At 43.5% G+C, this 24,349-nt stretch overlaps 1 protein-coding gene across 1 annotated transcript in view; it reads right to left on the bottom strand.

Moving 5' to 3' along the window:
• boc (BOC cell adhesion associated, oncogene regulated) overlaps window positions 1-24,349 on the bottom strand; it is a 50,492-nt gene that overhangs the window by 17,994 nt on the left and 8,149 nt on the right. The window lies entirely within an intron of this gene.

Genomic DNA, 24,349 nt, shown 5'->3' with positions numbered 1-24,349 from the left:
TATATTCTATATGTAAATATATACATATGTGTGTACTTGATGTAGAGATGTAGAATCTTCGGGGGGAGGATCATAGAGTTATTGTATGGGGGGGGCTGACTTCTTGATATACATAGTTATATATATTTGTATATACTTTTTCTTATACGTACACTATTTAATCATCCTGTAGGTAATTTAATAGTTTTATTTTTACTTATTATGCAGCTCTGAATTGGAGCGAAACGCTGAGCGACATGAAGACTGCGCCAGTCTGAAGGTATTTACATTAAAATAGGATGAAGCATTACGGCCCGCACCCACCGTCTGCGCTTCAGGTGGGTGCCCGGATAGAGGAGCCGAAACCCAAGCCGCCCCTCATTCAGGTGTAACAGATACAGGTAGAGGCCCGGAGCGAGGAGCGAACAGAGGGCGCATTATTCACATGAGAGGAGCATGACTGAGTAATGGTCAGTCTATTAACAGTTAATGCAGAATAGGGAGCTGTTCTCTCTCCCGCGGCTCTCGCTGCCAAGTTTCCTAAATTCTTTCCTGTCAGGTTAAACTAACAACTTCCCGTCAGGATCAGGAGGGTGGTCCAGAGCTCCCAAATTGCAAATCTCTCTCTCTCGCTCTCTCACACGCACCCCTCATTGCATTACCCACGCATTCTCGGCTTCAAACCGCTCTCGCCCGTCATTAGAAAGTAATGATTAATGATTAATGATGCTTCATGAAGAGTCAGATCTCCAAACACTGGAGGGCAAAAAGGACAAAGGAAAAACAAGAACTAAAAAATAAATAAATAAGTGAATAAATAAAGCCAGCATACCGAGATCTGGATCTGTTTAAGTTGGTAGGTGCATTAGCTGTTAGTCATTAGCCAAGAAAAATCCTCCGATGGAATAGAAAGAATTTCATTTACAAGCTTTGGGGTCGGCTCCAAATAAATGTTTTTCTATCCGGAGCCAAAAAACAAACAAATCGTCACGCTGGCTGGACGAACCTCCCGCGAGACGTTCTGCTGAATGGAAAGCTCGGCCTCTCTCATTTTACAGGTCCAGCCTCACTGTGTCTTTTTTTAATATCTCTTTACCAGAGCGGAAAGGACTCGAGAGTGAATCCAACTTCATCTCTGGGGGGGTGGGGGGGAACATAACAAGTAAGCAAAGCACTTGTCCATCTGACCAAACAGTCAACAGCTCGACACACATCTGCGTTTGTCCACTGGGTGAAGCGTCCAGACGGCCGGCTGATTAATTCGTTCCTCTCAGTTTTACACTGTAGAAACAGGTGGAGTTTAGTGCCGTCGCTTTTCCAATTGGATTACAATCGGCATTCCTGTTCTCCGGAGTAACCAAAGCTCCCAAAGCAAAGATCATTCAGATCACTTCAGTGCTCAGATCTTATTTACATTTTCAGCAATTACAAAACGCCTTTATCTAAAGCGACTTGCAGTACTGTGACGGTATACTGTCTAAACAATTGAGAGTTAGGGGCCTTGCTCAAGAGTCCAACAGTGGCAACCTGGCAGTGGTGGGTCTTGAACCAGCGACCTTTCAACTATAACTGCTACAACAGATTACAACCTTGGATCCCAGCGGTAGTGAGCTAGAGTAATTTACCACCGCGCCACCAGAGCGCCATGCATCTTAGTAAAGGTTTAGAAGAATATGATTACCATTTAGCAAATATAGGACACTTACAGATGTTCAGGTCCAGTACAGAGTAGGGATGTAACGATGCACCACAAGGCAGTTAATTTGTTTTATTCATTTATTTATATAATTTTTACACAAAAAGGGAAATGTGCAGCATAGTTTTGCATAGTTTGTACCTACCTCAGAAATAAAAGGGCGTTCATTATTTAGATAAATAAAAGATAAGCACAAATACAGTATTTTATTTTATTTTTGAAGAGAAATAATAAAAGGAAACTTTGTCATCATTTGTCTTCAATTTTATTTTGTTTAAAAAATCGGGATCAAGAAATCGTATCGTGAATCGTATCGCATCGTGGGTCGAGTGTATCGTTACATCCCTAGTACAGAGGCCAACAGCGGCCTAAAATGATGGACTAATATCAGATACTGGCCGTATTTTACAACATGCACTGACTATTTTTGTAGAAAGTGTAAATATGAATCGTGACACAATGTGCACAAGAACCAAACTGCTTTAAAGCGCACCACTAATACCAACATTTAAATTATATATTAATTACATATACAGGACAATTAGGGATGTTTGAATCCAATCCAGATGCCAATAGCGGCCTAAAACGATGGACTAATGTCAGATTTTGGCAAGATTTTTATAGAAAGTGAAAATGTGAGTCGTGACACAATGTCCACATGAACCAAACTGCTTTAAACTGCACCACTATTACCAACATTTAATATCAGAATTGTTACAAGGGCGGCACGGTGGCTCGGTGGGTAGCACTGTCGCCTCACAGCAAGAAGGTCCTGGGTTCGATCCCCAGGCGGGGCGGTCCGGGTCCTTTCTGTGCGGAGTTTGCATGTTCTCCCCGTGTCTGTGTGGGTTTCCTCCGGGAGCTCTGGTTTCCTCCCACAGTCCAAAAACATGCAGTCAGGTTAATTGGAGACACCGAATTGCCCTATAGGAGAATGGGTGTGTGTGTGTGCGCCCCGCGATGGACTGGCGCCCCGTCCAGGGTGTTACTGTGTGCCTTGCGCCCATTGAAAAGCTGGGATAGGCTCCAGCACCCGACGACCCTTATTGGATAAGCGGTTAAGACAGTGAGTAAGTGAGTGAGAATTGTTACAGTAATCATGTGATAAGTAGATCCCTGAGAAAAATAATAAAAATGTAATTAACAACTTGTACACAGATTGTGGATTATATATTGATTATAAAATTATATAAATCACTCGAGCAAAATAAAAGTCATTTATGATAAGCAGAAGTATGTTGGGGCAGCACGGCTCTAAAGATGCATTTATATTGTAAGTACTTTTCTATTAGCATATTTTGTATAAACATCAAAGTATTTGTTGTTTTCGAGGTTTTTGCACTGGTAGTATTTTTTTTTTCTGTACGTATGTGGTCAGTTGGGACCGAGACAGCTGCACGGTCAGTACGAGAGTCCTGAGAGAATCTTTTATTACTGGTGCATCAGCTGTCCCGAGCATCACATTTTTAACCCCATTAAATGCGAACACAGCATCGTTTATTCGAACGCTCAACCGCGCGAGCACGTGAACGTTTATTTACGTTAAGAGCGTCAGGAACGACTTTTACTCCGAGTCCTGCAGAAGTCACTTCATAAAGCCTCGTCGTCACCGAGTCAAGTCCTTTCATTGTGTTCGCTATTGTCTCCGCCGCGTATGTGGATGAATCCATTTTGACAACCCTGCTAATTGGATAAACCCGCTCTCTACACTCGACGAACCCCTCTCACGCGGTTCACATTCCATCTGCTATCTGGTGCGGAGGGAGGAGAAAAAGGCCGAGAGATTGGGGGGGGTTGCTAGTTTAGCTCCTTCTGAGGATCTGAGCTGTTGAATATTTATCGCCTCTCTCTCTCTACCCATTTATGTCCTTCAACCCTTCCAACAGCCATCGCAAATTCTTCAAACAACACAAAGCACCCCCCCCCCCTCCTTTAGATAAACACATGCGGTGTCAAGTGTGAGGAGTGCCGGGTTCAACCGGCTGCGCGGGCCGGCGGGCCACAATGCCCGTCCGAATAGCTGCCGCGCGGGAGGCCCGTTGCTCGGGGTGACGCTAACAGGCAGAACGCACCTTAATAGAGTGGAGAGTCATTGTAAAGCAGTGAGCCGGCGCGAGGACAATAACCTCACGGCCCCCCGAGTGAAAGGAGAGACGCTTCTCTGAAGGGCCGGAGGAAGAGCTGATGGGCTCAGTGGTCGAAGGGAAGAGCGAGGAGGGGCCCGATGACCAAGTGTGGTTGGAAAGATGGAAGTTACGGCTGTGTCGGGCGTTTGGATGGACGTGTGACGTGAGGGGGTTTTTATTCGGTTAAAAAAAACATCCAGCTTAATGGAGGAGATGTCAAGCAGGGCAGGGAAGAGTTGAGTGAGTGAGAAATGGTAGAAGGTCGTGAAGCTGATCGTCGCTCTGCTTTTAGTTAAGTGACGTATGAGAGCGCTGGTCTTCAACGTGCCCGGCTACTCACCATCCAATCAACCCACCTTCCGTCTTCCACAATTAATAGGCATCTGTGCTAGCGCCTGCATACGTGTTTGAGACACTTAACCCTTTAATGGTCTGCACAACCTGGTCTCAATACTTGGGTAAATAAGCTGTAATTAAATAACCTTGTTTGGGCCGTATCTACTTTTTTGTGATCATCTCAAGTTTGGTAGAGGCTCATTAATATATAATGGTCTTGGTTTGTATCTAGGTGTTTTCTTGACCTTTCTTCTTTCCTTCCTTGCACCCAATTTGAGGACGCACAGACGAACACATGCCAGGGACGGTGGAAGCCTAGTTGGCCTATCAATCGAAAGGTTGAGAGTTCGAATCCAAGCTTGTGCCATGCTGCCACTGTTGGGCTCTTGAGCAAGGCTTCTAATCCTCTCGGCTCCAGGGGCGCTCTGACCCCGGCTTCCAAACAAAATAGGATATGTGGAAATAAGAATTTTATTGAACTGTACGTGTGAATATGTACAGTATATATGACAAATAAAGGCGTTCTATGCCTCGTCCGACACAATCTTTACACCGGTCAGCGAGTGATTCCTACAGAGAGTTTTAGCATGTACGGATGACCACGCTGCTCTCTCTGTATTCTATTGCTGACCGTTCCTACCAGACAGTCGATTCTCAGAGGTGGTGGGATGGCCAGTAAACCAATGTACCCTATTAACATAGTCTTAACTAGGAACGCCGCTGCCAGGCATAATGGACAGACCGGAGCACACACTCAGGATAAAACAAGTTCCTCGTGTTAACCAAACTTATGGAACGTTCTCATGAATCTGTAAAGCAGGCTGAGAGACAGAAGAATCTCATTCACGCTATCCGGCCTGGGGCGGGAGATTTGGGAAGCAGGCAGGGGGGGGGTGCTTAAAAATCAAACCAAACATCAAAAGCCCCACTAACAAGGGCAATACTTTGCCAATAACCCCTCCCCGCTGTTCCACGTATTAATGAGCAAAAGCCCGAGCAGACGGAGTAATGAGGCGCAGACCTTCTCAGGGAATTAACAAGCGAAAGATCAAGCCAAGCGCCGGATCTCTAATCAATTAGGAACAAGGGGGTTCTGCATAATTTATAGAGCACGGTTCAATTAGCAAGAAATCTTTCATTAGTGGACTCGGAGCACAACAATTTGGCCACAGGTGGTTAATGAAATCTCAGCAGCAAGAATTTGGGCATCTAGATAAAGCATAAAACTGATAATAATTAGGGATGCATCAATACCATTTTTTCCCAACCGAGTACGAGTACAAGTACATGTATTTTTGTACTTGCCGATACCGATACCGATACCTATTTAGAATGATGGAGTTAATGAGTTGGAGGTTAATAAATATTTTTGCAATGTTGGTGTTTTGTTGTTATGTTTTGTAGAGAACGATCAGTTCAGAAATACTGTAAAACGTGTGTGTGTGCCGGTGTATTCTGATATAAACTATATTATCCCCCTGTCCCACCTGTTTACACCCCTCTCCTGCGTTTCCCCTCACACCGTATCCTGCGTTCTCATTGGCTGTTCGACATGTCACTCGTTCCCAGTCGCACATCTCAGATCAGATATCTGACGTGCTAGAAAACTCCAGCGCTCGGCGAGCCGGTCGGATCGAGTTGTTGGATTGTTCACACTTAGCGATCGAGAGCCGAGTTTTGATCGCCGAGCGAACGCCGAGTTGCTCCCGAGCCGGCAAATCTAGCGCCGACCGGTCGCCGAGCGAGAATCAGGGCAAAAGTCGTGTAGTGTGAACCGGGCATAACGCAGCAACGTGCACTAGGCACACGGTATCGGATGTTTAGTATCGGAGCCTCGTTTGCGAGTACAGGTACAAGTTAATACAAGTTAGTATCGGTACTCATGCATCTCTAATAATAATAATAATTTTGTGCCAGCTGAAAGCTTTCTAAGACTAGGTTTAAAGTCCAGGGAAGCAGTCGACACTGGAAATCAAAAATAATAAAATCTTATAATTTTTTGCTCGGTCACTTGAGGAATTTGACATCCAACAAGCAAACATTTCCAGAATTCAGTAACTTCAGGTCAAATTCTAATGACTTAACGACTCCCAGGAAAAATAAACAAGGCACGGGCACCGGGTCCGACGCTACCATCAATCTCTGAATCGGACGCCCACGGGCGAGCGGGCCGAGAGTTCTTGTGAAGCCTCCAACGATAAATCTGGAACTCCCCCGGCAAGCACAGACACACAACGCTGTAAAATTCTCATAAGCATAAATATGTAAGTCCCTGTGTCAGCACACACACACACACACACACACACACACACACACACTCGCAGTGTGTAGTTGTGTAGGAAAAGGGCGGGTCGGTGGGGCCCCTGCTTTTCTGGCAGCCCCACCATCAGTGAATGGAACCAATTTGAAATCAAAAGCAATTTCTGCACATTATCCAGCAGGAACCCGGAGCACTCAGACTGGCCGTCTGCACACCAGTGTTTTAGATCAGGGAAAACAGCCAAACGCAAAGAGAACTAAAAAAAAAACTCTGTAATACTATAGTAATAAGCTGTTTATAAAGCACTCACTGGTGTGATAAAGCTTAGCTGCACTTAGCGAGTGGCCCTGAACGCTGCCAACACACCAGAAGTAAACACAACAAACAAGCAAAGCAAACAGCCGCGACGTTTAAGAGAACCGCTGCCCTAATCTAAAAACAGAACCCAGGGTACCTTTGCCGAGCCCAATGGTTTGGCACTCGCGCCCGGACGCTCCAGTCTACTGTAAACACCTGAAGAATCCACCGACGCAAAGTGTGTGGACACCTCGAGACCGACCCCCGACCACCGAATAAACAAACACTCAGCGCCGCGACGTAATGCAGAAACCTTCAGCTTCTGAACCATGACGTGTCATTAATGCACCATAGGAAAAGAGCCAGAGGAACAGTGGTCAGAGGAACAGTGGTCAGAGGAACAGTGGTCAGAGGGGTACAGCTTTACCCAATAGGAAACGAAATAGGATGTTTGTTGTATAAAGGTTTGGCACCGGAGCTTTAAGGCTGTCCAAGAAGTCACTGAGAGGATGGAGCATCGGCCTTGTAGCACCAGAGCAAAACTACATCCATCCATCCGCCTGTCTGTCCGCCCGTCTATCTATCTATCCATCCATCCATCCGTCTATCTATCTATCCGTCCATCCATCCATCTATCTGTCTGTCTATCTGTCCACCTGTCTGTCTATCTATCTATCCGCCTGTCTGTCTATCTGTCTGTCCGTCCATCCATCCGTCTATCTATCTATCTATCTGTCCATCCATCTATCCACCTGTCTGTCTATCTATCTATCCGCCTGTCTATCTATCTATCTGCCTGTCTGTCTATCTATCTATCCGTCCATCCATCTATCCGCCTGTCTATCTATCTATCTGCCTGTCTGTCTATCCGTCCATCCATCTGTCTATTTATCTGTCTGTCTATCAGTCTATCCATCTGTCTGTCCATCCATCCATCTATCTATCTATCTGTCTATATATCTGCCTGTCTGTCTATCTGTCTGCCCGTCCATCTGTCCGTCTATCTATCTATCTATCTATGCATGTCAGGTAATCGCATTAGCCAGGCCTTATGCAGCAATCTGCATTTACACCCTAGCATACATGCACGTTAACTCCTAAACAATGCCATATATTATAATCTTAGTATGGAAGCTATGTATAGACCAGTTTAAAGAAAAACTACTTCTGCACTACACTGTACAAGAGAAAGTACAATATCAATCGTAATAACCAAGATTGTTCACAGAACAAAAAGGTCAAACATAAACGACAAAGACTCAATACGGTTAATAATATCAGCTTTATAACGAGTGAGTAACTTCCTCAGCGAAGAGTCGAGAGGACTTGTGACGTGGACGAGCGCTTTGTGTGTAAACGAGTTATTGTGAGCGTTTGCTCTCTAAATGAGAGTTAAAACGAGCGTGTGAATGCAGCATCTCGGCTTCTTTTGGCTCGTCGAGCAGCTCTTAATCTCTGTTCAAATATCTACTTCACACACACACACACACACACACACACACACACACACACACTGGACTGTTTGTCCTAACACAGCACTGCTTACTTACTTACGAGCCTGGAGTTCATCAGCGGGCTCACGACCCGGTGCCAGACACTCCAGTGCAAACAACAAAGCGTGTGTTTGCAAGTGTGTGTGAGCGTGTAGACAAGTGTGTGTGTGTGTGTGTGTGTGTGTGTGCGACGCTCTTTAATGCGATCTCTCTACCTGTCTGTGAATCAGGGCCGCGCAGCCGTGCAGAAAGAAAAATGAATCGTGTTGTTGTGCTGCTACTCGTCACTTTAATATTAAGAATATTAATAATAATAATAATAATAATAACAAAGCACGGCTGTTGAGTCCAAATTGGAACAGAGTTCAGACTCGGGTTTTACCAGGACAGGTCTGATACAAACAGATGTAATTAAATGATCTTTCGCAGGGAGCTTTGCAATAAAATAAGCGCAATAAAGTAATTCTACCCGAGACTTTTAAACACAGCAGACCGCATTGTTGGTGTGTTTAGTTTAACGTTGCAAAATTCACTCTATTATGACTCTATTAAATGAAAGGCTTTGGTTTCTAAATTGGTTGATTAATGTCGCTATATAAACACAAGTTGTTGTGGGCAGCTGTAGCCTATAGGGACTGGACTAGTAATCAAAAGGTCACTGGTTCAAGCCCCACTTCTGCGAAGTTGTCACTATCGGACCCTTGAGCAAGGCCCTAACCCTTAATTGCTTAGACAGTGTGCTGTAACAGTACTGTAAGTCACTCTAAATGTTTAAAAAGCCAAGACCATGAGAACAGCACACTAAACAGCACACAAACACATAACATGCCTTTGTGTTTTCATCCGACTGCCAAAGTCCCACCTATCGCACACCAGCATTCATCCATGAAGGGAGCATGTGCTTCCCCTCGAGACACATGAAGCCACATCGTCTTCCACTACATCATAACCACATGACATTGGGTGGTTCTGTTCTAATCAAGCAACTCAGCTTAAGTAACTTAAGCTCTGCTCAGGAGCCCGACAGTCTCAGCGTAATTGTGGTCAGACTTGAATGCTCAACCTTACAATCGATGGTCTAATAGATGCACCAATGATCCACTCCTGAGTGCAAACGTTAACAATATACTGCGTATGGTGGATATTGGTAGTATAAACCAATAACAATCCAACATAACTTAGGATAACTAGTAGCTGATGTTTTCCTTCAGCTTTAACACTATTTCTGAACTATTTTAGCATACTATCGTTCATATTGTACCAGTGTAGACTCAGCAAGGCTTAACCTTACAGAGTATAACTTATATAGTAAAACTTATAGAGTATAGAGTTTAGTTTTTAATGCCATGTCTTTACCGCCCTTGGGCCATGTGGTTGGGCCCTTGAGTAAGGCCCTTAACCCTGTCTGCTCCAGGAGCGCCGTACAATGGCTAACCCTGCCATATGCTATATGATAAATAAAGGCGTTCTATTCTAATCTATTCTATTCTATCCTATGTTCATGGCAGGAAAGGTTGTGATACGTCTTTTCTATTCTGTTTTATTTAGTGAAGTTGTGTCTGTTGCCCATGTACGTCCATTATATGTGTTGATTTATAACCTTGTATAAAAGTTTATATACAGACAATTAGGGATAAATCACCTTTGAACATCCTACTACACATTGCTAGCGAAAAGTCCATGGATCATTTTGGCCTACTCTGTAAAACATTTGGTTTTGTAGTGCAATATTTCTGCCATTATCACCCAATTCTAAACAATAAATATACTTGCTAAGTAACAAACATGACCTAATGCTATACCACACATTAAATAGAAGACGATGAGCTTTATTTACCTATTTCATATCCCAGACTGAAATCAGAATTTTACTCTTAACAACACTTTTACACTTTTAACATCTGTACGACTTGGATCCAGTGAACAGCGTCCTTGAATACTGCAAGGACGCTGGTATGGAGTCAGTACTAGTATTAAAAATATACTCGAGAGCTCAAAAGTAGAAGAAAACAGCCCAACTTGAAATACTACACTAGCTCTTCCAGCACTAAAACCTGACACCCTGACGAGCAGCATTCTAGAAAACAAGCTTGAGGAATTGACGGAGTTCAGCCAGAGCAAAGTGACAAGCTCCACATTCCAGTATGAGAAGATAATCCTGATTGAGAGCATCTCCTCCACACACACACACACACACACTGGCAGATTGTTGCCTACAGGCTGTTATGACTGCATGAGCATACCCGCCGAAGCTGACATGAAAGTCTACCCCGAGGAGCTTTTTTTTTTTTGCTCCTTTCGTGAATTAAGAGACGTTACACCCTTTAAGAAAACAATAAACCTTTCCAAAGGACCTGCGAGCACCGCCAGGCCTCCGACTCCCTGCCAGAAACATGACGCTCGCTCAATCAGAAGCAGGAGGTGACCCGAGGCCCTGCGGAAAACAGCAATCCCCGGGTCCGTAAAACTGAATTTCACTCCCCCGACCTCAGAACATCAGAAAGGCGCTTTGTCTTCCGCGCTGTTCCTCGAGGCTCTTCCGCGGAACGGTCCGATTACTATTATTATCGTATTACTATCGGTGAGGTCTAGCGGAGTCAGAAAGAGGAGGGATGGCGAGGCTGCCAGACGAAATGCCATTCCTCCCTATTCTCGAGAAGATGTGCCAGTACAAGCTCCTTGGTGTGAGGTTCATGTCAGGTAGAGTCAGTGATTTGGGTTTGTTCCAACGGTGGGCAAAACGGACAAAAATATCGATAAACTACGATAGTTAGAGACATTTTAATGGTACACACTGTGTTTTTTAGTAATTAGGGGTTTAAGGTTTAGCCAAAACAAAGCAAACATGAGTAACAAGATATAAAGTTATACACCAATACCTGATGAGATGAATCCCACAACACACTGGAACCTGTATCATGAAGCCACAAAAATAATATGAACTTAAATGATTATATTAAGACTGCATGCAACCTGAACTTTTCTTATGCGCCTGGTCCCTATTATTCTTTGTCTGCCTGTCACCCAATACCCACAGCCTCCTTCCCTCTAATGTGCCTCCTTCAACCTTCCCGAAATCCCCAGCCCGGCGTGCAATGGGATACCTGTTACACCGAAAGATTTCAGGGTTGCGAGGGCACGTCGACTGAAATCTGGGCATACATCTGCGCATGGCTAATAAGCCGTTCCCAAAACACGCTAACCAAATTAAGGTCAGAACGCCAGGGAAAAAAACCAGTAACGTAATCAGGCTGGAATCAATTACGGAATAACTTTGATCCGCCCGACCGCCAATCACGGTCAACAAAAACAGCGCTGCCCAAGCTTTGTCTTTCTGCCCGCAAACCGAGTTAAGGGTGATCAAATGCCTTTTCTTCTAGTCTGTAACACAATAGGACTGAAGCTTAACAACCAGAACCATGATAGGATTCCTGACGAGAATATTTTTAATATTAGGTTCAGTCTGACGAAATGACCCCTGGTGTATAAAACTCGACTGTTTATCTGACAGCTTTTCTAACTCTTAAAATCACAGCTGAAGAAAAACTGTGCTGGTTTCTTGCGATTCTTATTAACACAAAGTACACAAATATACAAGGGTACTTTAAACTCCAGCACACTCTTTAACTTAAACCATTGATCCATCCATGCTTCTGAAATATCTCAAAGTTATATCAATCATTTTAAAGATAGACAACGTTTCAGAATATATGTAGTTAAGCTGGAGCTGACAAACAGCCAAGAAAAACTGCATCTATTTCTCAGCAGTGCTTCTCATAAGGTCTCAAAGGTATGAGGCTACATTTCCAAATAAAGTATTCAAGGTGGCAGCAGGGATGTTTGTTATTGATAGTGCCAACTCTCAAGCAAATCATCAGCAATCATCAGGTGTAACAGTTGTGAGGTTTAGACTGTATTTAAGATTTAGGAAATCTTAATCACGGTTAAGGCCTCTATTAGCCCAGATACGATATCCATTATTATCTTTAATTAAAAGTACATGAATATTGTGCCAATGACAGCATTTTAATAACCTTGGAAAATGTGTTAATATTTAATGTACACAGAAAACAGCTTCCATGCACCGTTTACTTTCATTTTGTCAATGGCAAAACAATGTGTATATATGAAGGGTTTGTCCAAAAAACGTCAACAGTTTCTTGTTGTTGCAAACTGCAAGAAACTCTAAGGCTGGATAAATGTATACTTAAAAAAAAAACAAATTACAGATATCTTAAGAGATACATGCAGCTGTATGACAAATTGATTCTTCTTTTATACTGCTGCTGGGTGATTCGACTGTGTGTTGTTGTATTGTGATCATCGTTGTTTGTTTTCATGTTGTTTGTATGATTGTTCCTCAAGAGGCTTTGCCTTTTGCCAGGCCGCCATTGTAAATAATAAGCAGTTCTTAATGACTTGCCTGGTTAAATAAAAAAAATAAAATAAAATAAAATATAGCCCAGCAGTGATGAATCTTCAGTGGATTAATGATGAATAAAAATGAGAAAAGTATAGAACAGCACTGCTTAATGCAAGATGTTTTGTTGTGCTCTGTAATGACCATATTATAACCAAGCGTGTGTGAAAACAATGTCAATACACTATTATTACACTATTACACTATTATTACACTATTACTGTTTAATTGTGTTAATACTCACAGCATGTTTTTGAATGTTAAAAACTTTGAATGTAACTCAGGATATGAAAAAGGATGGGTGATATGACAACACAATTAATATTGCAGTAAATTATACGACAATACATAATTGTCAAAAAAAATTGTATATTTTATTTTTAATGTTTTTATAAACCTGTTCTTTGTTTGTCTTATCACAACTCAGCTTCCTAATTTTAATTAAAAATGCCTCATAATAAATACACATCCTTGCATTTGATGTATTTATTATTTAGACATAATATATTACACCATTAAAAGACAATTATATTATTTATAATGTGTACATAGAAATGTACATATTTACATACAGTAAAGCCAAAACATGTTAGTTAGTGTGCTAACTTTAAACATTAGAATTTTTTTAATGTCTTGTAGATTCTTAAGTGAAGTCTTAAATTAGGTTAAAATTATAATGTATACTTAAAACTAAGTTGAAATGAACGTTTATTTAAATAAATAACTTTAAATTAATGTATTAACGCAGATTAGGTTCTTTCTTGTGTAGCTCCTGCAGCAGCCTGTAGCATTGGGCGCATCACTCAGCTTTCAACCCAAATATACAACTATTGCGGGGGAAAGAGTTTACAAAACAACCCACTTGTTCTTAAAGTATTTATAAATAATATTTAAAACACAGCGCGGTTTATCCCAGTTGTTATGGTTTTAATTCGAATATCAGAAAAGCGGAGCGTCGTAACAAAACAAAGTTCAGTTAAACTCAGTTAGCTTAGCACCCGCATCATCACTGCGACACAACACGACTACTATTCTTACCTTTAAACTTCCAGCCAAAAAACTCGAATTTTAACCGTAAAACACAAAACAGACTTAAGTTACATTTACTTACAAAGAACTCTGGTGTATAAATAACACAATTCAGCCAAGTGTCGGTACATAGCGGTGAATGCTACGTTAAAAACAATCAGTCTGAGTGGAGCTCACAGAACTTACCGAATCCAGCAGGAATGCAGAGATGCGTTCACAAGCTTCACACTCCGACTTTCTCCGTCTACTCGAGAACTGCAGAATTTAATCCCAGAAGTGGAGAAATACACAATTTCTGCAGCTTTTCCCCCTCTCTGAAATCTCTCAGCTAGTTTAGTAATTTACTGCGGTGCACCGACATTTTCTTCGGCTCCCCCAAACCTCTCCCATTGAAAGGCCGTTTTTGGATGACTGAGCTCTCACACACACACTATTCTCCCTCTGGCTGGAGCAGCTCCTCCCCTCTCCCAAAAAAACACAGGGGGAGGATCTGAATCAGAGCACCCCAAAGAGCCCAGATCTCACCAACTGCCCCTCTGACTGCACCAGATCTCACCAACTGCCCCTCTAACTGCACCAGATCCCAGCAACATGCACCTCCACTGGAGAAAATCTGAACACTTGTATGAATGGTGCCATACTGTGGTCCTGATTGACACTGGAAGGTTGTGGGTTTGAATCCTGACTCTACCATGCAGGGGGAGGATCTGAATCAGAGCGCCCCAAAGAGCCCAGATCTCACCAACTGCCCCTCTGACTGCACCAGATCTCACCAACTGCCCCTCTGACTGCACCAGATCTCAGCAGCATGCACCTCCACTGGAGAAAATCTGAACACTTGTATGAATGGTGCCATACTGTGGTCCTGATTGACACTGGAAGGTTGTGGGTTCGAATCCTGACTCTACCATGCAGGGGGAGGATCTGAATCTGAGCGCCCCAAAGAGCCCAGATCTCACCAACTGCCCCTCTGACTGCACCAGATCTCACCAACTGCCCCTCTGACTGCACCAGATCTCAGCAGCATGCACCTCCACTGGAGAAAATCTGAACACTTGTATGAATGGTGCCATACTGTGGTCCTGATTGACACTGGAAGTTTGTGGGTTCGAATCCTGACTCTACCATGCGGGGGGAGGATCTGAATCTGAGCGCCCCAAAGAGCCCAGATCTCACCAACTGCCCCTCTGACTGCACCAGATCTCACCAACTGCCCCTCTGACTGCACCAGATCTCACCAACTGCCCCTCTGACTGCACCAGATCCCAGCAGCATGCACCTCCACTGGAGAAAATCTGAACACTTGTATGAATGGTGCCATACTGTGGTCCTGATTGACACTGGAAGGTTGTGGGTTCGAATCCTGACTCTACCATGCAGGGGGAGGATCTGAATCAGAGCGCCCCAAAGAGCCCAGATCTCACCAACTGCCCCTCTGACTGCACCAGATCTCACCAACTGCCCCTCTGACTGCACCAGATCTCAGCAGCATGCACCTCCACTGGAGAAAATCTGAACACTTGTATGAATGGTGCCATACTGTGGTCCTGATTGACACTGGAAGGTTGTGGGTTCGAATCCTGACTCTACCATGCAGGGGGAGGATCTGAATCAGAGCGCCCCAAAGAGCCCAGATCTCACCAACTGCCCCTCTGACTGCACCAGATCTCACCAACTGCCCCTCTGACTGCACCAGATCTCAGCAGCATGCACCTCCACTGGAGAAAATCTGAACACTTGTATGAATGGTGCCATACTGTGGTCCTGATTGACACTGGAAGGTTGTGGGTTCGAATCCTGACTCTACCATGCAGGGGGAGGATCTGAATCAGAGCGCTCCAAAGAGCCCAGATCTCACCAACTGCCCCTCTGACTGCACCAGATCTCACCAACTGCCCCTCTGACTGCACCAGATCTCAGCAGCATGCACCTCCACTGGAGAAAATCTGAACACTTGTATGAATGGTGCCATACTGTGGTCTTGATTGACACTGGAAGGTTGTGGGTTCGAATCCTGACTCTACCATGCAGGGGGAGGATCTGAATCTGAGCGCCCCAAAGAGCCCAGATCTCACCAACTGCCCCTCTGACTGCACCAGATCTCACCAACTGCCCCTCTGACTGCACCAGATCCCAGCAGCATGCACCTCCACTGGAGAAAATCTGAACACTTGTATGAATGGTGCCATACTGTGGTCCTGATTGACACTGGAAGGTTGTGGGTTCGAATCCTGACTCTACCATGCAGGGGGAGGATCTGAATCAGAGCGCCCCAAAGAGCCCAGATCTCACCAACTGCCCATCTGACTGCACCAGATCTCACCAACTGCCCCTCTGACTGCACCAGATCCCAGCAGCATGCACCTCCACTGGAGAAAATCTGAACACTTGTATGAATGGTGCCATACTGTGGTCCTGATTGACACTGGAAGGTTGTGGGTTCGAATCCTGACTCTACCATGCAGGGGGAGGATCTGAATCAGAGCGCCCCAAAGAGCCCAAATCTCACCAACTGCCCCTCTGACTGCACCAGATCCCAGCATGCCTTTAGGTGCACCTCCACTGGAGAAAATCTGAACACTTGTATGAATGGTGCCATACTGTGGTCCTGATTGACACTGGAAGCTTGTGGGTTCGAATCCTGACTCTACCATGCAGGGGGAGGATCTGAATCAGAGCGCCCCAAAGAGCCCAGATCTCACCAACTGCCCCTCTGACTGCACCAGATCTCACCAACTGCCCCTCTGACTGCACCAGATCTCAGCAGCATGCACCTCCACTGGAGAAAACCTGAACACTTGTATGAATGGTGCCATACTGTGGTCCTGATTGACACTGGAAGGTTGTGGGTTCGAATCCTGACTCTACCATGCAGGGGGAGGATCTGAATCTGAGCGCCCCAAAGAGCCCAAATCTCACCAACTGCCCCTCTGACTGCACCAGATCCCAGCATGCCTTTAGGTGCACCTCCACTGGAGAATACCTGAACACTTGTATGAATGGTGCCATACTGTGGTCCTGATTGACATTGGAAGGTTGTGGGTTCGAATCCTGACTCTACCATGCAGGGGGAGGATCTGAATCAGAGCGCCCAAATCCCAAATCTCACCCACAACTGCCCCTCTAACTGCACCAGATCTCAGCAGCATGCACCTCCACTGGAGAAAATCTGAACACTTGTATGAATGGTGCCATACTGTGGTCCTGATTGACACTGGAAGGTTGTGGGTTCGAATCCTGACTCTACCATGCAGCCACTGTTGGCCCTTAAGAAGGGCACTTAATCTGGGCTGCAGGAGCACCATACACATCTGACCCTATGCTCTGTGCAGGAAAAAGCTTTTTTTTAATGTAATGTACATGTGTATATGACAAATAAGGGTGCTCCATCTGCCCCAGGTTATTTAAAAAGTACAGTCAAATGTACGTTTTTGTTACTAATAATATTAAGAAACATGCCACCAAGAGCTATTCACATTTTCCTAGGTTTTTTTTACAAAAAACATGGCTGGCTCCCATGCTAAAAGGCTAGAATATCAAGATCCTATTGCTGTGTGTGTTTGGGAGGGCATGATATGCTGCTGTAGTTCACATTGATACCAAAATGCCACCCCATACACCGAGCCAAATCGCTGATGGTGTCCAGTTTAGAAATCACCCCAACTACAAACAATGTTCTATGTTACTTCTGTCATTGTCATCCTGCTGATTATTTCTCCAATGACAATACAATGTCAAAATTAAAATGTAATAAAAATAAAAATATAACATCTGGGATTTAAAGGGAGTTGATTTATGGTGGGAAGAAACAAGCATTCACCCACTTCTATTTTTGTATAATAATAACAATAACAATGCAGTTATAGTAATAATACAGTTAGGATAATAATAACACAAGGACATTACTACTTAGTGTTTCAGTTACACACTGATCCCCATTTTTATTCAGTACCAGTGATTTTTGTAGTAACTGTATTACTACAACATAATTACTAACGTAATTCTGTTGCTCAATAACATGCCATTTGTGCTGAAAAAAATGTTCACTATGAAAAACATAAATGTTATACAATATAGTGTTTAATTTAACCCTCAATTTGCAAAACTGTCATATAAACACAATATAATTACAGCTGTAAAAATCTTCAATACTTAAATTCCTGCCTGCAACCAAATCACAGGAAGGTATTTCATGATGAGACATTTCATCTTGTCTTCTATTGCTTATATATATTCCTTTTAACCCAACGTCTTTTTTAACAATACAGCAGCAATGGGTCACAAAACGCCAAGCCAAGAGTATATTTCCAAGGGGCAAGACTTTACTGGATGTATTATTTTTTATGTTTTGGGCCTGCCACACACACACACACACACACACACACACACATAACCCACTAGTTAAGTAACACACCAGCTTTTGACCGGATAGTGTAAAGCTATGTGCTGCTTCCTATGACACAGTGCTTCTATATCATCATTACAAAAACAGCCAAGTTGTAGAAGCTGTAACATCTTGTCAAACCCAAGTGATGCCCCTGATCAGGCATGTTTGATGGGAGAAATACCCAAACTGTGCTGGACAAGCTGGTCTATTTCAATCAGCACTTTTTGTTAGCCGCTCTGGCAGGGATCTCGCTCGTACTTGGCTGTGTGCACCAACGAAAGACCTCCCAGACTTCACCTGAACAGTTTACTTCAACTCACCCAACACCTTGGCCGAGGGTGACTGTGTGAGTGCGCTGTGCGGCGCCGTGTGTGGTTGGCCGCGCCTGATCCCTGCATGCCATGCTAGAGCCGCCATGTTTTCCTTGCTGGTCTGCTTGGCATGAGAGCTGGTATTACAGAGAGGACGGATTAGTCCTCCATGCTCATTAGTTTCTCCCTCCATGTGTGCACAGCTGCACTCGACGCACCAACAACCAGAACACACACACCGTAATCGACGCCCAAATTGGCTTGTTGTGCACTGATTAGGCACTTAGTCATGACTAAGAGATGGATCTGCATGGTAAAGAAAATATATGTTGCATACAAACAAGTATTCAGGCCCAAATTATTTCTGTTTTAAATAAATTACTGAGTAAAAAGCAAACGATTCATTAGTACTGATTCTAGCTCTGCACTTAGTTTTATTACAGCCAGTAAACTGTTCTAACATCTCTCAATTAATTTTGCACAAAATTATGGTGCAGTTTGATGGGGCTTATTTATCTTTAAGAATATCTACCAGCTAAGAAAAGAGATGCTATACAGTAACTGTATTGTTTAACCCCAAATGGGATGAGATTAGGAACAGATCATCAATTTTCCTTATTGAAACCAGTCCAGCTTTGCTTTATCAGTGCCTGATTAAAACGTCCTTACAAGTCTAAGCTTTCTGCCAGAGGAATAAATGTTTTATATCTATATAAAAAACACAATTCTATCAATCCTGACCATACTGCAAAAAGCATTTTCTAAACTTGATGCTACCACCACCACATTTTATGGTTAAGGATAGAGTTAACTGACTTTCATAATGCTTAGAATTTAAGACCAAATGTTCAAGACCTCAGGAAGAAGCTTCTTCCTTGCAACTCATTTATAGATATAAAGATAAAACCAGTTAAATATTTTCAATCCCTGAACATCTTCAATCAAAGCAGCCTTTGTGATTTATTCATTAGATTTAGAGGGGAAGCCTGACCTCGGTAATGTGGCTGTAATTTTCTTTTCTTTTGTTTATGAGCTCTGATATAATGTTTGGCACATTTGTGATGTTGTGATGTTTATTATCGTGTAATAAAGTAACCCAGCTGATCCATAAATAACTCACACAGAAGCTCAGAAGTGAGTTGGAAAAGTGATGTTGCACAAGGTTAAAGCTCAAGTATCTATTTAACATTTTATGAATTAGTAAAACAAAAGTATTTAATTGTTTACTGTAATGTAATAAACAATATTAATATTTTAGTGGCAAAATAGTAAGTCATAAATGAGTATGTCTTCTAAATATTGTGTAAGTAAAAAACCAAAACTATGACCATGAAGACAAAGTACAAATTGTTTCCAGTTTAGCAAGCGCAGAACACCGGGTTGTGATTTTAAACACAGCCGATTTCAGCCAGCAGTGAATGTTTCCTTCATTGGGAGCCAGGACGCTAACTGCTCCTGATTACGACTGAAACGTCGGGCTCTTACACGGTCTGCTCCTTGATTATAATTGTACTACATCCTCATCAGGAGGAATAAATTGCAGGTCCTGTCTGCGCCGTACAGTGTAAATGGCAGGATTACAGGCTGTGTGTGAGGGTGAGGTACAGTTACAGAGTTACAGGCGTACAGAGTGATCATACGGCGGTACGATCACGTGTAATTGAGTCGCTCTTCCACATCAGTGATTCCACAACAGAGACTCTATTAATAACTCTCGGTGTGGTTTGTTCTCATGTGGTTTGTGTGGTGCGACCTGAAGTGGAGGAGCGAGATTCAGGTAGCGTGATGCACCACAACAGAGCTCAGGTGTGTACGCTTGAAGATGGCAGAACTCGGGTCTGACATTGTTGGCATCTGTGTCTATTGCAAATGTATTTTTTCCTGTGTTATTACAGGTGTACTGTGAACTTTTTAATTTATTTAAACAATGTTGCTTCACACTTTCGGGCTCATATGGCTGCCCCTCATAGATAAACAAATATATAGCTATTATTCTGGACAGGGTGTGGTGCCAATCACAATAACAATAATGATTTTATATTTTACAATAATGATGCCCCATGTATCTTATTTATCATTTATAAATGGTTTGCTAAACACCAGGATGAATTCACCAACCATGTGCCTACGGTAAACATTACTGAACCTTTACAGCGAGTTCTGAGGTGCAGAAATAACATCCACCATCTCACCACAGACCAGTTAGCATTCCAAACAGGATTAAAGATGTTTTAAAGACGAACGTTGGCTCTGCTCCTTATGAATCATTTGCAGCGCCACCCAGAAACACACCCGTTGAGCAACGGGCATGGTCTGGACAAGGCTTTCACATTCACTCATTTACATCCACCTGAGAGCAGTCCACATACTGGCATGTTTTTATGAAGTACTCAGAGAAAAGGAGAAAACTCAGCACCGAGACAACCAGCCACACCACCGTGCCACTTCTACACCTTATAAGCTCCTTCATATTGATCTGTATTAGCATGTATTCATTCTGACCAGAGTCACAGTGAGTACAGCACCACCCGGATACGCCGTGTGCAAACCAGGAACTTGCGCCAGGCTTGGGAAAACGTACCGAACTCCCCACAGACAGTGATGTAGCAGAATCTAGGAGCAGTATTTAAAGTAATGGGTTTCTTTTATTTAGTCCGCTCTCTGTAGTGGTAGTGAAAGAAGACTAAACTGTGAGAAATCCCAACATTACACTTGTTGGTTAAATCCTAAGCAAAACGTGTACAAATAAAATTCCACTGCAGTTACATGCAGCATGAAATGCTAACAAACTTTCATGGGTTCTCCCATATTGAGAACTGTCAACACTGAAAAAAAGTTTAGACTTCTGAGGTTTGTCCTGTGGAATCTCATAGTAAACATGGTGAACGTGACCCTATTTGATGTAGTGTAGGAATGAGAGAGAGAGAAATATAGTCCGAGCGATCTCTACGTTCCCCATCCCCCCTTTTTCTCCACGCACCATTGGGTGAATTAGGCCCGGACAAAAGGCTTTGTGGCCGAGCCATGAAAGGGCCATTAACCATGCTGCCGCTGCAGAGGCCAGGCCTGCAGGGGGACAGCCTCCCAGAATGCCTCTGTCCTAGCATGCAGCATTCCCAGCATGCACTGCTCCCTCTCAGTGGTGTCCCCTTCACCCTTACGGCGTCATTAAAAGGCTCGGCGGATTGTTATGCAGATCATCGAGAACATCACGTTCTCAGGATGTGTGAGTGTAGCATCGTTTGGATGTACATGTGTTTAATAAATATTGTAAAAGTATCAGAACATGACTTTTTGCTCATTTTGTGTTACTTTGGGCAGAACAGCAAGCACTATATATGGAGAAACATTACCAGGTTAATACCATCCTACAGTGAAACATGGTGGTGGTAGCATCATGCTATGGAGGTGCTTCTCAGCAGCAGGGACAGGTAGACTGGAACTGAGGGACGAATAAATGCAGCCAAATAAAAAAAACACAAACGGCCGAGTACCCGAACGTCTATGAGTAGCAAAGCAGAAAAACCCAGGTTACAAACAGATATAATGGTTGATTTTACCCAAGCCACTGATAAGTAAAAAACATATGACTGCCCACTTGGTGTTCGCTAAATGGCACATAAAGGACCCCGACAAAACAAAAATATAGATTTTCATTGTCTGGTGTATAAAAAAACAGGCACTGTATATCAGCAGGGCGGCACGGTGGCTCGGTGGGTAGCACTGTCGCCTCACAGGAAAAAGGTCCTGGGTTCGATCCCCAGGCAGGGCTGTCCGGGTCCTTGCAGTGCGGAGTTTGCATGTTCTCCCTGTGTCTGTGTGGGTTTCCTCCGGGAGCTCCGGTTTACCCCCACAGTCCACCACAGGGCCACACCCACACTACCTGCAATCAAGCATTCAATCGTGTCACGTTCAATTGCCTCACGTTTACTGGTTAATTTGCACTATGAGGCATCCTAGCAATCCTACAGCAATTCAGTTAGCAGTCAAAATGTCCAAGATGTCAAAGTAAAGCAGCTAAAAACTCAGGTAAGTGAGTTTGGAAAACTAACAACCAATTCTGTGAACGCAGTATTGTAGCTTCTATTTATTCCACCATTATATTTATGAGTCTAATTTAATGACCGCCGTGAAATGTGGCTCTTTTCTTTACTAGGGTCCTAATTATAGCATGAAAAATATGGACACCTGGTAAGTCTAATTTACGAGCAAAACTATACAAGCACATAAAAGAAGAATGCAACATCGACCGAATAACCAACCTGCTACACCGGAGTGGCATTAATAGGTTTTGGCGCCTGTTCGTGATTGAAAACACCACCTTCCCATGAAAAGTAAGAGGCGTCGTTAACCTGGGCCGAGCGCCGGCCGGCCCGGGTCAGAGCCGCTCTCAGCCGGGGGATTTCAGAGGCTCCGCGATCAATTACTGAGTCAGACGCATCTGGAGCGAGTTACCCAGGACGACCCGGTCCAACCCTGCCACGGCTACACCGCCCAAATCCTGACGACACAATCGCTGGAATAACAACAATAAGAGCGCACACACACACACACACACACACACACACACACACACACACACACACACACACTTTTTCAGTCCCTCTTTCTTTCTGCTGTGCTTAAAAAATAATAACATCAATAATTCAGCAGGAAATGAAGTCTCCCGGTGCAGGATCACAGGGTTCTGTGCTGCATTTTTGTGGAACATAACAGCACAGCACTGCGATTCTGAAATTCTAGCCCTCTAGGCCTCTCACAAGACTTTGAAGTATGTCTCTGGGAATTTGTGCTCATTTAAAAGAGTGTTTGTAAGGCTGGGCACTGATGAGGTCAAGAACGCCTCTGTCCGAAGCTGTTCAGTGGGGTTGAGGTCAGGGCTCTCTGCATTGGAGGACACTGGAGTTTCTTTAAATTGAGCTTTTCTTTATGTGTTTATAAAGCTTGCCTGGTGCACAGGGAAGGACCTTCCCTAAACTGTTGCTACAAAGTTGGAAGTATATCATTTCCTTTATACAATGATTGCAAAAAATAAATATTTTAATTGATATCTTATGAATATATCAGGACAAAGTACAGGACTAGTAATCAAAAGGTCACTGGGTTGAGCACCACCACTGCCAAGTTGTCACTGTTGGGCCCTTAAGCAAGGCCCTTGACCCTCAATTGCTTGGACAATATACTGTCACAGTACTGTAAGTCGCTTTAGATAAAAGCGTCAGCTAAATGCCAAAAATGTAAATAAAATAGGAAAATTGCTGCATTAATATAATTTTAAAATTAAATATTTAATAATAAATTATATAAATAATAATAAAAAATATATAATTTTTCTTTGTGTATACAGTTGCATAGATATCGAACTTAAATAATATTGTTTGTGTGGATATTATATCTATTTATTCAGAGTAAAATGTTAAACCCACTGGATACACTAGGATAACTGTAAGGCTTGCATGGATTTAGGGAACCGGTATTGACCAAACAGAATAACATTTTCACGGCCGTATCTTCTGAAAAGGTAATGTTTATAATGCACGTAGCGATCTGCACAGTCTCTGCGTGATCTATCGGTGTCTGGCTGGCTGGGTGGAGGGTGCAGGGAGGACTCAGTCTGGAGGATTTAGACCAGACTTTTGAAGCTAAGAGGTGAAATATGTGCAGGATTTGATGTGTTCCCCACTCCCGCTGCATGTGCGCACCTGGTTTTATCATCCGTGCTGACTCCTACGCTAAGCTCTGTATCTCCATCCATGTCTGTCTCTGTTACACCCCCCCTCACCCCCCACCCCCCCAAAAAAATACTTCCTGCACTCTGGGCCTTGCCAGACGGTCATAATTAACGAGGAAAATGATAGTCCCTGTGGTCCTCTGTTCTCCTCTAAGCTCCTTGTCCCCTCCCTGTGTGTGTGAGTGTGTGTGTGTGTGTGTGTGTGTGTGTGTGTGTGTAGAGGGGTATGCATTCATAGGATTAAAGGTACCTCTGTGTGTAAGTTGTGGAGCAGGCTGTGTGTG

The sequence above is a fragment of the Trichomycterus rosablanca genome, chromosome 23 (assembly GCF_030014385.1).
Source record: "Trichomycterus rosablanca isolate fTriRos1 chromosome 23, fTriRos1.hap1, whole genome shotgun sequence".
Classification (NCBI taxonomy): Eukaryota; Metazoa; Chordata; class Actinopteri; order Siluriformes; family Trichomycteridae; genus Trichomycterus; species Trichomycterus rosablanca.
This window is presented reverse-complemented; position numbering and strand designations above follow the sequence as displayed.